The following is a 16,584-nucleotide window of genomic DNA, read 5'->3' on the forward strand; positions in this document are numbered from 1 at the left end:
GCAGCTCGTGATGGGAACATGTCAGCATTGTGCGTGTGTAATTAAGAAATCTTTTCTGATTACTGTGACAGGTCTGTTATTAAACTGTCTGTTTTTCTTGCGTATTAAATGTGAACCGTATGAAGTGAGCAGCTTCTAAAAATGTTGCGGCGTGCTCTTTCCCCATCCCGTGAGCGCCCCCCCCCCCCCCCCCCCCCCCCCGCGCCAAGCGTTTTCAGGCGAGATGCGTCTAGCGCACATCTGGTCAGGCCCCTCCCCTGATGTCTTTCTCCTCGATGTGCTGAGGCAGAGCATGTGTGGATAGTCTCATCGCATTCCGTGGAAACTCTCCTGTTGAACAGGTAAGGGGCCCCTGGTGCACGGGGCCAGTGTACATGGGCTTTGGTTTACTTCTGGGCCTGCTTTTTTTCGGGGTAGGTCTTACTATGTAATGAAGTTGGAAGTTATAACTTCCAACAAGTATATTTCACAGTAAATTAATAAATAATTATTATCATATAGCATAATATACCGTATTTATCGGGGTATTGCGCGCTCCGGCGTATAGCGTGCACCCCTAAAGTGGACCCGCATTCCTGTAAAAAAAAAAAAAAACATTTTAGTACTTAGTTTTGGTGTCTTGCGCGGCGTCCATCGGCGGCCTCGTCGGGTCCGTCTGCGGCTTCGGTGGTGTCATCCTCGTCGGGTCCGGCGTCCTTCTGCGGTGTCCTTCCCGCACCGAGTTTGAACCACTGCGCCGGCATATACCGAGCGCAGTACACTCGGGTATAGTCGGGCAGGCTCGGCTCCTCTCGCGGTCACGTCCTGTACGTCCAGGACGTGACCGTGAGAGGAGCCGAGCCTGCCCGACTATACCCGAGTGTACTGCGCTCGGTATATGCCGGCGCAGTGGTTCAAACTCGGCGCGGGTATCGGCGTATATCGCGCACCCACGATTTTGCCCTGATATCCAGGGCAAAAAAGTGCGCGGTATACGCCGATAAATACGGTATGAATTAGCTTGGACCTTTTCAACAGCAGCAGATTCTCATTCTCCCTCTTAACTGTGAGAGAAACATGGGATTGTGGGTAAATCTTATACTCATAAACACATGTTTTTCCTTGTAGTTAGGGCTGGGCTAGAAGGGGGATTTGTCTTTTAGACACACCCCCTTCTATGACACTGCAGTGAGAGGAGTGCCTCCACTGCAGCATTTTTATTGGACAGCTTGGGCCAATGGAACTTTACCATTGGTCCAAGACTCCGAGGTGTCCATTGAGCTCAGTGCTTCTGACAAGAAGTGAGGGGAGGCACTGGAGCTCAGTCTGCTGCAGAGTGTGCCAGCTTGTATTTAAACTGGCCGCTCTGTATGTAGCTTCTGTATGGAGCCCCATATCTCTGGAACCATAGGAGCCCACATTTTGGACTTCGGGCAACCTACCACCCAAATTGGGGGTCTCTGTGACCCCAGGTTGCTGAGTTACGACCCTCGAATTCAATTTTTTTTATGTCCATGGCAGATGAGGCTCTGCCTCCCCTGACTGCACTTCCCTGGACGTCGGTACGTAGGCTCTGCCCCCTATACTCGTTACATCAGGGAGTAGACTTCTTCAGTAGGGAGAAGAGTATACAGTAGGTCTCGGGTGCACCGAAAGCGCCTGTCTCTCAGCGTGGAATGCAGCCTGGCCAGTCCTTACCCAATCCCGGAAGGATTCCAGGATGGATGGTGTATCCCTACTCTTTCCCTACTCATCTGAAACCTCTACCTGATGCAAATTACTGTCCCTGACAGACAGGAGACCCGTCCCTACACTACCCACACGCAAAATGCACGCCTAGCGTGGGAGTCATGGTTTTAAATCGACTCTGCCCGACCCAAGATGGCCACCAGAGTCACATGGGGCTCCAGCATTTAATCCGATAGCTCACCTAGTGACCCAGGAAAACCATAGAGAAATCGCGTCCCTCTTGGCTTCCGCTCCTTCTGCAATGCTGCTGCGGTTGAGGGCCACCTGCAGTGGAGAAAGTAGACTGCACCCGCCAACAATCAATCTGCCAAAATAGTTGTGGTGTTAAAGGTCATGAAGAATCGGAAGGGGAGTCATAATCAACTTGGTAGTCTTATCGGCAAAAAAATGGAAGAAAAACAAAAGAGATGATCAAGAAAAATAATAATAATCAAAAAGAATCCAAAGAAAGAAAAGACAAGACTTTTTGTTTTTGTTTTTTACATTTATTTTGAGTTGTAAAGATGAACTTTTAACTTTCTTCGCTGAATTCTCTTCGCTCTTTCGTATAATCGATGGTCGCCCCGGCCTCTGGCTCCTCTTTACCTCTCAGAAATAAATTTCCTCTCCGTACAGCTGTGCCTCGCCACTTAAACAAAACCGAACAGCGTCTCCTGTGGTTAGCGCCATTCCTCTCAGCACGCCGTCCTCTTATCCGGGGGAGTAAATGGAATATATATATATATATATATATATATATATATATATATATAAAAAAATGTAGTCTATTGTGACGCAGCTTAGAGCCGGAGACCAGCGTCCTCCAGTGCGGAGGTGAGAGACTCGTATCATTAATGGTGAGGAGCTCTGCTTTGCTGAACTGTAAGTTCCACCATTCCTGGAGCTCCTATGGCTTGGTTATGGATGGAGATTGTTGGACTAAATCACCCCCATTGACTTTTTAAGAGTAACTATAAAGTTTTGGATAGATTGAGAAAAGGATAGAACCCCTGTCAGGTGTTTATTGTCGTCATCTCTGTCCCTGTTGGAGAGATTTACCTAATTTGTGATCATTGTCAGGGAGGCAGTCTACTTCCTAGCACTAATCCTCCTCCACCCCCCCCCCCCCCCAACACAACAAATCTTCCTTCCAGAACTAATTATTCCTCCTCTCCTCCTCCCCTCCTCCCTCTCTCCTCCTCTCTCTCCCCTCTCTCCCCTCTTCTCTTCCCTTCCCTTTCCTTCCTTCTTCCTTCTCCTCTTTTCCTTCCTTCTTCCTTCTCCTCTTTTCCTTCCTTCCTTCCTTCCTTCCTTCCTTCCTTCCTTCCTTCCTTCTCCTCTCTTCCTTCCTTCCTTCTCCTCTCTTCCTTCCTTCCTTCTCCTCTTTTCCTTCCTTCCTTCCTTCCTTCCTTCCTTCCTTCCTTCCTTCCTCTCTTCCTTCCTTCCTTCTCCTCTCTTCCTTCCTTCCTTCCTTCCTTCTCTTCCTTCCTTCCTTCCTTCCTTCCTTCCTTCCTTCCTTCCTTCCTTCCTTCCTTCTCCTCTCTTCCTTCCTTCCTTCTCCTCTCTTCCTTCCTTCCTTCTCCTCTTTTCCTTCCTTCCTTCCTTCCTTCCTTCCTTCCTTCCTTCCTTCCTTCCTCTCTTCCTTCCTTCCTTCCTTCCTTCCTTCTCCTCTCTTCCTTCCTTCCTTCCTTCTCCTCTCTTCCTTCCTTCCTTCCTTCCTTCTCCTCTCTTCCTTCCTTCCTTCCTTCCCCTCTCTTTCTTCCTTCCTTCCTTCCTTCCTTCCTTCTCCTCTCTTCCTTCTCCTCTCTTCCTCCTCCTCCTCTCGCCCCCCCCCCCCCAGCACAAATCATCAACCCACAAATCCCCCCCTCCTACTCATAGTACCCTCCTAGCACAAATCCCCTCTCGCAACCAAATTCACCCCCCCCCCCCCCAAAAAAAAACCTTCCACACCCCTCTCCCCCCAAATAACCCTCCCTCTCAAATTCCACCTTCCCAGCACAAATGTCCCCCACAAATCCCCCCCAATATTACCCTCCTAGCACAAATCCCTTCCCCACCAAATCCCCCCTCCTAGCAAAAACCTCTCACACCCCTCCCCCCCCCAATAATCCTCCTCCCTATTGCCACAGATCCTTTCCTTCTACCAAGTTACACCTTCCCAGCACAAATCATCTCCCCACAAATCCCCCCCCCCCCTCACCATTCGAGCACAAATCTGCGCCCCCCCCCCCCAAATCCTCCCCATTTTTCTTTTTTTCCATATTCTACCTCCCCAGCACAAATCCTCTCCCTACAAACCTGTACTGTATATCTCCCCCGATCGCCCCCCTCCCCCTCTCTGTCAGCTGGAGCTAGAAGAGAGAGAGAGCGGCTCTAATTGGATTTGCCATGCCGCCGCCTTGCTTCCTGATTTCCTCGCCATGATTGGCCACAGCAGAGGGCCAATCAGAAGATTCTGGGGGCATCATGGGAAATGTAGTCCCTTAAGAGTGGCAGCCCCAGCGTGTCCACAGACACCATGCTAAAGCCCCCAGCATGCAAGCACTCTGCCTGGGGGGGGGGTCACAAGAGGAGAAAAGAGAATACTGTGCTCATGCTGGGGGAAGCCAACCAGAGAGCCACGCTGTACCCGCGCCAACCAGAGAGCCATGCTGTACCCGCGCCAACCAGAGAGCCACGCTGTACCCGCGCCAACCAGAGAGCCACGATGTACCCGCACCAATGACTAAGCCCCTCCCCTTCATGACATTGTCAAAAAGGGACCGAGCATGGATGACCTTAAAATGATGCCCCCCCTGAAAAAAGTTCAGCGGCTATTGCCCCTGCTGGCCACAATCCGGCCCTCCTAAAGTCTGAAAGACAATAAACTGGCCCTTTGTTTGAAAAGCATGGAGACCCCTGGCCTAGGCCAGGATACAGCATTGCCCCCCCCTCTCTGTATATACAGACCCCAGATACGGCGCAGCATGGGCGGTTTCCTTCCTCCCTGGCTCCTCCTCCTGTGCATCATGTGACATGTCAAAGCCAAGGAGGAGCCGCTCTGAAATGTGTGACCAGCGGCTGCAACTGGTGGAGAGAGATGCTGGCTGCAGCAGTGGTGGGGTATCGTGGCGCCTGGGACCTACGGGCACCCTGCAAAGCCCTGGGTGCCCAATGCTAGCGATGCCCCTGCTCCACTCCAAAGGGAAAAAAAAATCTGTTATTGGCTGGACATGCACTTTATTACCTTCAGTAAGGGAAGAAATAATACAACTTTCCTTTGTGCTGCTGCGACGTGTCATTTCAGGTTTTAATGAGCGACTAAAGGTCCAAATCCGGTCATTAATTCCTGAAGCCGAGTCCACTTGTGCGCCTTTTTATTCTGTCAAATTAACTTTAAAAATGTCACCTTCTCTGAGCAAAGTTTGAGGTGTCCGCTCCTTCGTTTCTCCATACAAATTACACAAACTATTTCCATCTTGAAAATGTCATCCTACACGCACCAATCGCGCCGCCTCCTGATGGCGCACATTTGGCATAACGCCACTCTGCTCGCAGCAGGGGGCCCAAGTTCATTTTTAGACCTTTTTTTGCTGTCTTCTTTTTTTTTTTTTTCATATTTCAGAAAATTATGTATGCCTGTCAGATTATTTTTTCACTGGTATAATAAAATTCCCCTGAATGTGTGTTCTTTATTCCGAGAGAGATTGACAGAACAAAAAGACACATTTACATATTGCTGATTTTTTAAGGCCTGGAATGGCTCCTGTTTTTAGATCATCGATCCAATTAAAAGACGGATATTGCTTCTAATTGGTGGAGGGGGGATTATGGTGGGGGGGGGGGTTCAGGGGTTGGGCTTGGCCCCTTAGTTCCAGTGAAGATTAAGGGGTCGGCATCAGTGGCGGCTGGTGCTCAAAATTTTTGGGGGGGCGCAAAGGAAAAAAAAAATTGCAGTCTCACTGTGCCCAATTGCAGCCACTGTTACATGCCATCAAATGCAGCCACTGTGCCATCAATGCCATGCCATTAAACGCAGTCACTGTGCCATCAATTCGCACCACTGTGCCATCAATTCGCACCACTGTGCCATGCCATTAAACGCAGCCCCTGTGCCATACATTGTCACCACTGTGCCATGCCATTAAACGCAGCCACTGTGCCATACATTGTCACCACTGTGCCATGCCATTAAATGCAGCCAATGTGCCATACATTGTCACCACTGTGCCATGCCATTAAACGCAGCCACTGTGCCATACATTGTCACCACTGTGCCATGCCATTAAACGCAGCCACTGTGCCATCTATTGTCACCACTGTGCCATACATTGTCACCACTGTGCCATGCCATTAAACGCAGCCACTGTGCCATACATTGTCACCACTGTGCCATGCCATTAAACGCAGTCACTGTGCCATCCATTGTCACCACTGTGCCATGCCATTAAACGCAGCCAATGTGCCATACATTGTCACCACTGTGCCATGCCATTAAACGCAGCCCCTGTGCCATACATTGTCACCACTGTGCCATGCCATTAAACGCAGCCACTGTGCCATACATTGTCACCACTGTGCCATGCCATTAAACGCAGCCACTGTGCCCTTTAATGGTCGCCGCTGTGCCAATTGTCCCCACTTTGCCCTGTAAATTGCGTCCCCCCCCCCCCCCCCGGCACTTGCCTTTACTGGAGTCAGGCATCCACGTCCCACGATGTCTTCTCCCGCCCTCGATGACTGACAGGCGTCTCAGCCAATCAGGTTACAGGTAGCCAGAACCGGCCAACGTGATTGGCTGAGACGCCTGTCATCTTATTCAAGGGGCGTACAGTCTGTGCGCTCCGAGAATAAGCTTCCGGGCTGTATTGGGAAAGCCTATCAGAGCCGTTGGCTTTGATAGACATTTCCCTACAGCCAACCAGCTGGCGTTATTCAGATGGCCGGACATTGAGCGCCGACCATCTGAATAACATCGGCAGCGGCGAAAATAACATAGATTCGTGCAATGCATGAATCTGTTATTTCACTCAGTGGCGGTGAGAGCCAGAGGGGGCGGCGCTCCAGCGCCCTCTATGGACGAACCGCCACTGGTCGGCATACCAAGACATTTTGGACAATTTCATGCTCCCAATTTATGGCCGGGATTTGAGCCAAGGCAGAAGAACATGCCAGTGAAGCTGAATGGGCATGCGCCCGAAACTGAAGAAATATTCCCTCCGCTCCGACCAGCACATGATCATCAGAAAGGGGCACAGATAATGGAAAAAAATACACACCCCGGCGGAGTGGAGGTGTGTAATTCAGAATTTTTTTTTATTCTGCACTGAATGTCTTTGAAATTGCCTCAGTTCAAATCCAATCCGGGGACAGACTTGGTCCTGGGACAGTGTCCTCAATCTGGGCACTGTCCCCTGAAACCGGCGGGGATGTCTGGTCACCCTACTATAGGGGCCCATTTACACATGTGCTTTTTATGGTGTGACATGGGGCTAGATTCATAGAGAGTTATGCCGGCGTATCAGTAGATACGCCGTCGTAACTCTGAATCTACGCCGTCGTAAATTTAAGCGTATTCTGGAAACCAGATACGCTCAAATTAGGCTAAGATACGAGCGGCGTAAGTCTCCTACACCGTCGTATCTTAGGGTGCATATTTACAAATGAGCTGGATACGCCGATTCAGAAACGTACGTGCGCCCAGCGGATTTTTTTACGTCGTTTGCGTAAGGCTTTTCCGGCGTAACTGCTATATGAGGCATAGCCAATGTTAAGTATGGACGTCGGGACAGCGTCGAATTTTGCGTCGTTTGCGTAAGTCGTTCGCAAATAGGGCTTTGCGTAAATTATGTTCACGTCGAAAGCATTGACTATTTGCGACGTGATTAGGAGCATGCGCACTGGGATACGTTCACGGACGGTGCATGCGCCGTTCGTTAGAGACGTCATTTACGTGGGGTCATGTGTTATTTACATAAAACACGCCCACCTCTTCAGAATTTGAATTCGGTGCGCTTACGCCGGCAGATCTGCGCTACGCCGCCGTAACTTAGGGCGCAGGTTCTTTGTGAATCCAGCCCCAGCCTCACTAAGTTACGGCGGCGTAGCGTATCTGAGATACGCTACGCCCGCGCAAACTTACGGCGGGCTATATGAATCTAGCCCAAGGTGTATTTTTGGCCCTTAGACGTCAAGTGTAGCCTTGTTTTGGAATACATCCATATGACCTGTAGGGGTCACTGTTGCACTGGCTGTACTCCGCCTCTATATTGCATTCTGTATCTTCATTGACAGAGAAGAACAACAAAAAGTATTACTGCATGTTAAAAATAAAAAATATTTTCTCACTTTTTTTTAAAGATACGGAGTGCTCAACTGTACTGGCCTGAAATGTAGTGTATATGAACATTTGGTACATGCATCTGTTTGAACCATAAAAAGCAATTTTTGCACTTTTTTTTTATTTATTTTATGTTTTTCTGTTAATTCAAAATCTTCTTTCTTTACGATTTATATTTTGTTCAACATTCACCACCGTATGAGTCTGGTTGGCAGTAGAAGTATTTGTCCCATAGAAGATTGATGGAAGCCGCCCCTGCTCTGTCCTAGCTGTCAGCCCATTCCGGAGCCCCACCTTCATACTGTGCCGGAGTCCTGCTCAGAATAATGAGTCTTTTATTCCCTGGAAATGTCACTTTTGAAATATTGATTTTTCTGTCCACAGTTCTTCATGTGCTGAAATGTCAGCGGCCTTTCCCAGATCTGTGGCTGTAGTTTTGGAATCTTAGGGCCAGACATGGGCATCCGCTGAAATTTTTTCAGGGAGGGGCGCTTCGGCAGCGGCGATACACAGTCGCATTTAACCTTTCTTCAAACGCTAGCAGGGCTTAAAAGCGACCCGCTAGCGGCCAAATAGCGCAGCTAAAACCATGGTAAAGCACCACTTTACCGATTCCGCGGCCAGCTGGCAGTGTGAAATAGCTCTTGAGATAATTCAGCTTCACAGACCCCCCCTTCAGCACAGACCCCTCCATTCAGGACAGATGGACCCCCTTCAGCACAGACCCCTCCATTCAGGACAGATGGACCCCCTTCAGCACATACCCCCCATTCTGCACAGATGGACCCCCTTCAGCACAGACCCCCCCCCATTCCAGACAGACCCCTCCATTCAGCACAGACCCACCCTTCATCACAGATGGACCCCCTTTAAGCACAGACCCCCCTTCAGTACAGACCCCCCTTCAGCACAGATGGACCCCCCCATTCAGCACAAACCCCCCTCCCCCATCCCATTCAGTACCTCAGATCAGCCATCAGCGAAGCACAGGCACAGCAGGTTCCCTCCCCCTGTGTACACATAAACACTGGAGGGGAGGCAGCTTCACTCTGCTCGCTGTGCCTGTGTGACATCCAACCCGGGACCGCTCAGACAGCCCGTGGCTGCAAAACTCTTCAACACCTTCTCAATTTTTCAGGGGGGGTCAATTGCCCCCCCTTGCCCTATGGAGCGGACGCCCATGGGGCCAGATTCACAAAAGGGATACGACGGCGTATCTGCTGATACGCCGTCGTATGATATCTCTGTTTCTATCTATGCGGCTGATTCATAGAATCAGTTACGCATAGATAGCCAGAAGATCCGACAGGTGTAATTGTTTTACACTGTCGGATCTTATGATGCAGTACCGCGGCCGCGGGGGGATTTTGCGTCGTAAACCAGCGTCGGGTATGCAGATTAGCAGTTAGGGCGATCCACGAAATGTTTTCCCGTCGTTACGTCGCCGCAAGTGTTAGTTTGCCGTCGCAAAGATAGGGCACCTTTTACAAAGTGTAAACTTAGTACACCATGTAAAAGTATACCCGTCTTTCCCGCGTCGCTTTCGATTTTTTATTTTTTTAAATTTTTTATTTTTCCCGGCGCAAGTCTTTTTTACCCGTCGCGATTCACAAAACGTTGGCGCGTCGTAACTTCGCGCAAAGCACGTCGGGAAATTTGCAACGGGAGCATGCGCAGTACGTCCGGCGCGGGAGCGCGCCTAATTTAAATGTGACTCGCCCCATTCGATTGGGCCCGCCTTGCGCCGGACGGATTTAGGATACACCGCCGCAAATTTCCAGGTAAGTGCTTTGTGGATCGGGCACTTAGCCGGAAAATTTGCGGCAGTGTAACCTAAATCGGTTACGTTACGCTGCGCCCCCTGGCTGTGAATCTGGCCCTTAGAGAGTGGTGAAGGGTTATAACCCCTGGTACCTTTTTATATTGCAGTCCATGTCCCCCCACTGGGGAGATTCCCCCCTCTCTATTTGTACAGTGCCAGATTTATAAGGGGACAATTTTCCCAGACCCCCCCTGACTTCCTATAATAAAAAATTGAATTAATTATAAATTTGTTTTATTATTAAGAAAAAAATTAAAGTGTGTGTGTGTGATGCCGCGTACACACAACCGTTTTTCGGGTTCTAAAAAATGACGTTTTTTCCAACCCGATCATTAAAACTGCCTTGCCTACACACGATCGTGAAAAAAAAATGCTCTAGCAAAGCGCTGTGACGTACAACACGTACGACGGCACTATAAAGGGGAACTTCCAAGCGGATGGCGCCACCCTTTGGGGCTGCTTTGGCTGATTTCGTGTTAGTGAAAGACGGTTTGCGCTTTTCAGTCTGTTACAGCATGATGAATGTGCTTACTCCATTACGAAAACTACTTTTACCAGAACGAGCGCTCCCTTCTCATAACTTGCTTCTGAGCATGCGCGATTTTTTTCACATTGTTAAAGCCCACACACGATCATTTTTTACAACCCGAAAAACGACATCGTTTAACCACTTAAGCCCCGGACCTTTAGGCAGCTAAAGGCCCAGGCCAGGTTTTGCGATTCGGCACTGCGTCGCGTTAACTGACAATTGCGCGGTCGTGCGACGTGGCTCCCAAACAAAATTGGCGTCCTTTTTTTCCCACAAATAGAGCTTTCTTTTGGTGGTATTTGATCACCTCTGCGGTTTTATTTTTTTGCGCTATAAACAAAAATAGAGCGACAGTTTTGAAAAAAATTCAATATTTTTAACTTTTTTCTATAATAAATATCCCCAAAAATATATAAAAAAAACTTTTTTTCCCTCAGTTTAGGCCGATACGTATTCTTCTACATATTTTTGGTAAAAAAAAAATTGCAATAAGCGTTTATCGGTTGGTTTGCGCAAAATTTATAGCGTTTACATAATAGGGGATAGTTTTATTGCATTTTTATACATTTTTTTTTTCTTTACTACTAATGGCGGCGATCGGCGATTTTTTTTTTTTTTTCCTGACTGCGACATTATGGCGGACACTTCGGACAATTTTGACACATTTTTGGGACCATTGTCATTTTCACAGCAAAAAATGCATTTAAATTGCATTGTTTATTGTGAAAATGACAGTTGCCGTTTGGGAGTTAACCACAGGGGGCGCTGTAGGAGTTAGGGTTCACCTAGTGTGTGTTTACAACTGTAGGGGGGTGTGGCTGTAGGTGTAGGCTCCGGGGAGCGATCGCGAGGGGGCGGCTATTCGTTTTTGTTTTTTTTACATTTTATTTTTTCATATATTTATCTTGCTTTTATAAGGCCCAACTCCTAGACTCCACTCTCCTTCACGAGAGGCATGCTTGTGTTTCTTTTTTTTTATATATATACATATGTTGTATATTTTATTTTTTTATATATACATTTTTTTTTTATTTTATTTATCTGGCTTCATAAGGCCCAACACCAGACTTCGCTCACCTCCAGGAGAGGCGTGTGTGTGTGTTTTTTATTTATTTATTTTTTGTGCTTTTCTTATACATATGTTGTTTATTATTATGTTATTATATATACTGTGTGTGTGTGTGTGTGTGTGTGTGTGTGTGTGTGTGTGTGTGTTTTATTTATTTATTTATTTTTATTTATTTTTTTTGTGCTTTTTCTAATACATATGTTGTCTAATATTATTTTATTATATATACTGTGTGTGTGTGTGTATGTATATGTGTGTGTGTGTGTGTATATATATATATATATATATATATATATATATATATATATATATATATATATATATATATATATATATATATATATATATATATATATATATATATATATTATATACATTTGTTTTGTATTTTGAGTTTTATTTCTTCATTTATCTATCTTTCTTTTATAAGGCTCAACTCCCAGACTCCACTCTTCTCCACAAGAGGGCATGCTTGTGTGTTTTGTTTTTGTACTTATTTTTTTATACATATGTAGGTAGATTCATGTAGGGGCGCCTAACTTTAGGGCGGCCTAGCCTAGTCTTTTTAGGCTACACCGCCATAAATTAGTTAGGCTAGTAGTGATTCACAATCTACTTACCTGCTAATTTTTGGCGGCGTAGCCTAAAACGAGCGGGCGTAAGCGCGCCTAATTCAAATGACTTGGAGGGGGGGCGTGTTGTATGGAAATGAGGCTTGACCTCACAGTTTTTGATGTTTTTTGACACTTCGCATGCGCCGGGCGACTACATTTCCCAGTGCGCATTGCGGCTAAGTAGGCCGTACGGGCCTATTGATTTTGACGTGTACGTAAACGATGTAAATCCCGATTCGCGGACGACTTGCGCAAACGACGTAAAAAATTTGAACCTCGCGGCGGGAACGGCGGCCATACTTAACATTGTTATTCCACCTCATAGGTGAAATAACTTTAGGCGGCCTATCGCCTAAAGGAAACGACGTTAATCGACTGCGGCGGGCTCGCGTTCGTTCGGGAATCGTCGTAAATGCTCATTTACATATTCTACGCCGGCCACAATGGAAGCGCCACCTAGCGGTAAGCCTAAACATTGCAATCTAAGATAGGACGGCGCAAGCCGTCCTATCTTGGATATGTTTAAGTGTATCTCTGTTAGAGAATACACTTAAACATAGGTCGGCTTAGATTCAGAGTTAGGTCGGCTTATCTGTAGATAAGCCGGCCTAACTCTTTGTGAATCTACCTAACATTGTGGGCCAGATTCACGTAGATCAGCGGATCTATAGATCCGCTCGATCTACGTGATTTAAGATCCGCTCCCGCAAGTTTGAGAGGAAAGTGGCTAATTCACAAACCACTTACCTCCAAACTTGCGGCGGCGGATCCTAAATCCCCCGGCGGAATTCAAATTCCGCGGCTAGGGGGAGTGTACTATTTAAATCAGGCGCGTTCCCGCGCCGATTTAAATGCGCATGCGCCGTCCGGGGAATTTCCCGGCGTGCATTGCTCCCACTGACGTCACTAGGACGTCAGTGGTTTCGACGTGAGCGTGACATGCGACGCACGTGTTTGTGAATCGGCGTACGCAAACGACGTTAGAAAATTCAAATTCGACGCGGGAACGCCGGCTATACTTAACATTGGCTGCGCCTGATAAAAGCAGGGGTAAGTATACGACGGGAAAACCGCTACGGAAACGTCGTAAGAAGACTGCGTCGGGTCCGCGTACGTTCGTGAAATTTGCGTATCTCGCTGATTTACATATTATTCAGTGTAAATCAGCGGGAACGCCCCCGGCGCCATTTTTAAATTGAAAAAAAGATCCGACAGTGTAACACAGTTACACCTGTCAGATCTTAGCCCTGTCTATGCGTATCTGATTCTATGAATCAGGCGCATAGATAGGACCAGTGTAAGTCAGAGATACGATGGTGTATCTGTAGATAATACACCGTCGTATCTCTTTGTGAATCTGGCCCTGTATATTTTTTATATATACTTTTTTTTTTTTTTTATATCTTGCTTTATAAGGCCCAACTCCCAGGGGACGTGTATTTTTTGTCTTTATACTTACATTTTCCAGGCGGAAAAAAATATAGAAAATTATAACAATTAGTTTTTAACATTTTATTTGTTAAAATGTTCTATATTTAGCACCGTTCTAGTCCCATCGTTGTCCATATTTTTCGCCTAATACTATTCGGGATGAGGTTGCGCGCTATATGTAACGTCATTTAGGCTAACTGGATCCTGTCCATCTTTTTCAACTTTACGTTTTCCAGTTGTCTTCAGTCTGGTCACATGACTCTCGGGTGCTCTTCCTCCTGGGCCGTCCTTAATGATGCGAAGATCAAGTTGTTCTTTCTTTTTCTGCCCAAGTCATTTTCAGAGCAGGCACCGCTGCGGCCCGCCATCGGAATGTGAAACCACAAACGCACACACAGCCTGACATTATTATGTACATTTTATTTTTACATTTTATCCATCTTTGGCACACGGTGACCCTTTTTTAATTCAATTTAGACACGGATGCCACGAGAGAAAATGTTTTCGCCCCCCCAGTCCTCGTTACCAGTCCTTGTTAATGTAACTTTTCCGAGCGCCTCTTTGATTTTCAAACCTGAATCCTACCAATGGGTGGCTTAATTAATTGTAGTATAACAATATTTTCAGTCTCTCCGCTAAAGCCCAATCTGCTGCGGAATTAATGAGGGTCTGGGAAAAGCCGCAGCAGGAGGGGGAATCAATGGCGGACTGATTTAATTGATTCTTCTAATGCATGAGTAGGTAACTTAAGGGTTGGAGTACTTTCACCCCAGGAGGGGGTCTGTCACTCAATATGAACGATGGATGGTAAGGAGTTATGGCCCCCAATTCTGGAACCCTCACCTTCTAGAAGGCTACACTGAGAGTGACTCCCCGCTACACCTTGTCTGGAACCCCGGCTGGTATGTTGTGCCCTTTTTGTTTCCCTAAAAACCCAATAAATCTTTTACTTTAAATCCGCTAGATGTATCTAGAATTTTTTTTTTCAAAGTCTTAGTTGTTTTCTTAAGAAAGTAGCCACAGTCTGAGTAGAAAAGACCACCCCTGTTAGGCCTTGTGCACACTAAAGCTAATAAACTCAAGTTTTTGGAGATTTGGGGAATTTTCTTTTTTTTTGTTTTTCAACAACCCTTAACACTTCAGCCCTGGAAAATTTAGCTGCCCAATGACCGAGCCTTCTTTTTTTTTTTTTTTTGCGATTCGGCACTGCGTCATTTTAACTGACAATTGCATGGCTGTGCGACGTGGCTCCCAGACAAAATTGACATCCTTTTTTTTCCCATAAATAGTTTTTTTTTTTTTTGCTGGTATTTAATTATATATATATATATATATATATATATATATATATATATATATATATATATATATATATATATATATATATATATATATATATATATATATACACACACACACTTTACTAATATATATACATTTTATTATTACATTATTAAAGTGTGTGTGTGTGTATATGTATAAATATATATATATATATATATATATATATATATATATATATATATATTTTATTAATAAATAAAAAAAAAAAAAAAAAAAATTATATATATATATATATATAATTTTTTTTTTTTTTTATTTATTAATAAAATATATATATACACTTTAATAATATATATATATATATATATATATAATTTTTTTACTAGTAATGGCAACGATCACAGATTTTTATCGTGATTGCGATATTGCGGGGGACACATTGGACGCTTTTTTGCAACCCTTTCCATTTATACAGCAATCAGTGCTATAAAAAATGCACTGATTACTGTGTAAATGACACTGGCAGGGCAGGGGTTAAACACTGGGGGGGGGGGCTGAAGGGGTTAAGTGTGTCCTAGGGAGTGATTCTAACTGTGTGGTGGCTGTGCTACCTGTGACACGACACCGATCGCTGCTCCCTAATGATAGGGAGCAAGAAGATCTGTGTCCTGTCACTAGGCAGAACAGGGAGATGCCTTGTTTACAATGGCATCCCCCCCCGTTCTGCCTCTCCGTGACACTTATATCTACGTTAGGCAGAGTGGTTAGCCTAATGAACAAATAAAAAATATATAAAAAATGAATAGATGAACAAAACTGTGTTACTCGGAAGAGAGTCCCAAATTCTAAAATATAAACTCATAAAAAATCCTCCAGAAGGTAATACATTCCTCCAATGGAAGTGCAACAAATCCCAACAGTAAAGTGATAATGATGTGACTTGCAAGGAATGAATCGAGTGAATCCATCATCACCATGCAAAGTGCCCGCTTACCAGCTGCACAAGTTTGGATACTTGTGGCTAATACCCAGCCAGGGCCGTTTCCTCCAGTTGTCAGGTCAAACCATAGGTGCAGTCAATCAGGAAGTTTGTTCGTGGCACAATTAGTAAATCCTACGCGTTTCGTCACTAATCTGACGTCGTCCTGGGGCACTCTTATATGTCTATGCACAGATGGAAGTTTTTTGACGTTTATCAGCAGAGGAGTTCATGGGCTGTTGTCAGAATGCCCTAAAATCGCGTTCAACAGCAGTTCTTCTGACCACAAAAAACGCGCGTTGTGTCAGCGTTTTTTAACCTTGCAGAACTGAAAGTGTTCTTGGTGTAAATTGACAAAAACTCCTGATAAAGTCATATTTTTACAGCAGCGTTTTCCTGGCAGCAGTCCAATGCCAAAAAGACGTTTCAGAATGTCCTGTGTGCATGGAGCCTTGGCACGCTGCAGAGAAGGATTCTTGTGCTCTGTGTGAAAGCAGTGGTCTCTCTGCAGATGTCAGACATGCTCCTTTCTGACGGTTCTGCAACAACACAACTACTTTTGTTTCTTGTTGATTGAAGAGCTCTATCTTGGTGGGTGTGTTAGACCTTTTCAGAGAGGCCTCTGCTTCCAAATGTGTATTTTCTGAATGGCAGAAAGCAAGTGCGCTGGAAAGAGGGGGGGGGTGGTTAGACCACTGGAGGCGCCGCATAGGTGGGGGCGCCGAAGCTCCAAAGTGCTCCACTCCCTCCTCCTTGTCTGTGTCCAGAGTCAGAGCGCATATAACGGGTGCAGCGGTTCCCCATTCCGCTTGCTCTCTTCGTTGGCA

The sequence above is a fragment of the Rana temporaria genome, chromosome 7 (genome assembly GCF_905171775.1).
Source record: "Rana temporaria chromosome 7, aRanTem1.1, whole genome shotgun sequence".
NCBI classification, from domain to species: Eukaryota; Metazoa; Chordata; class Amphibia; order Anura; family Ranidae; genus Rana; species Rana temporaria.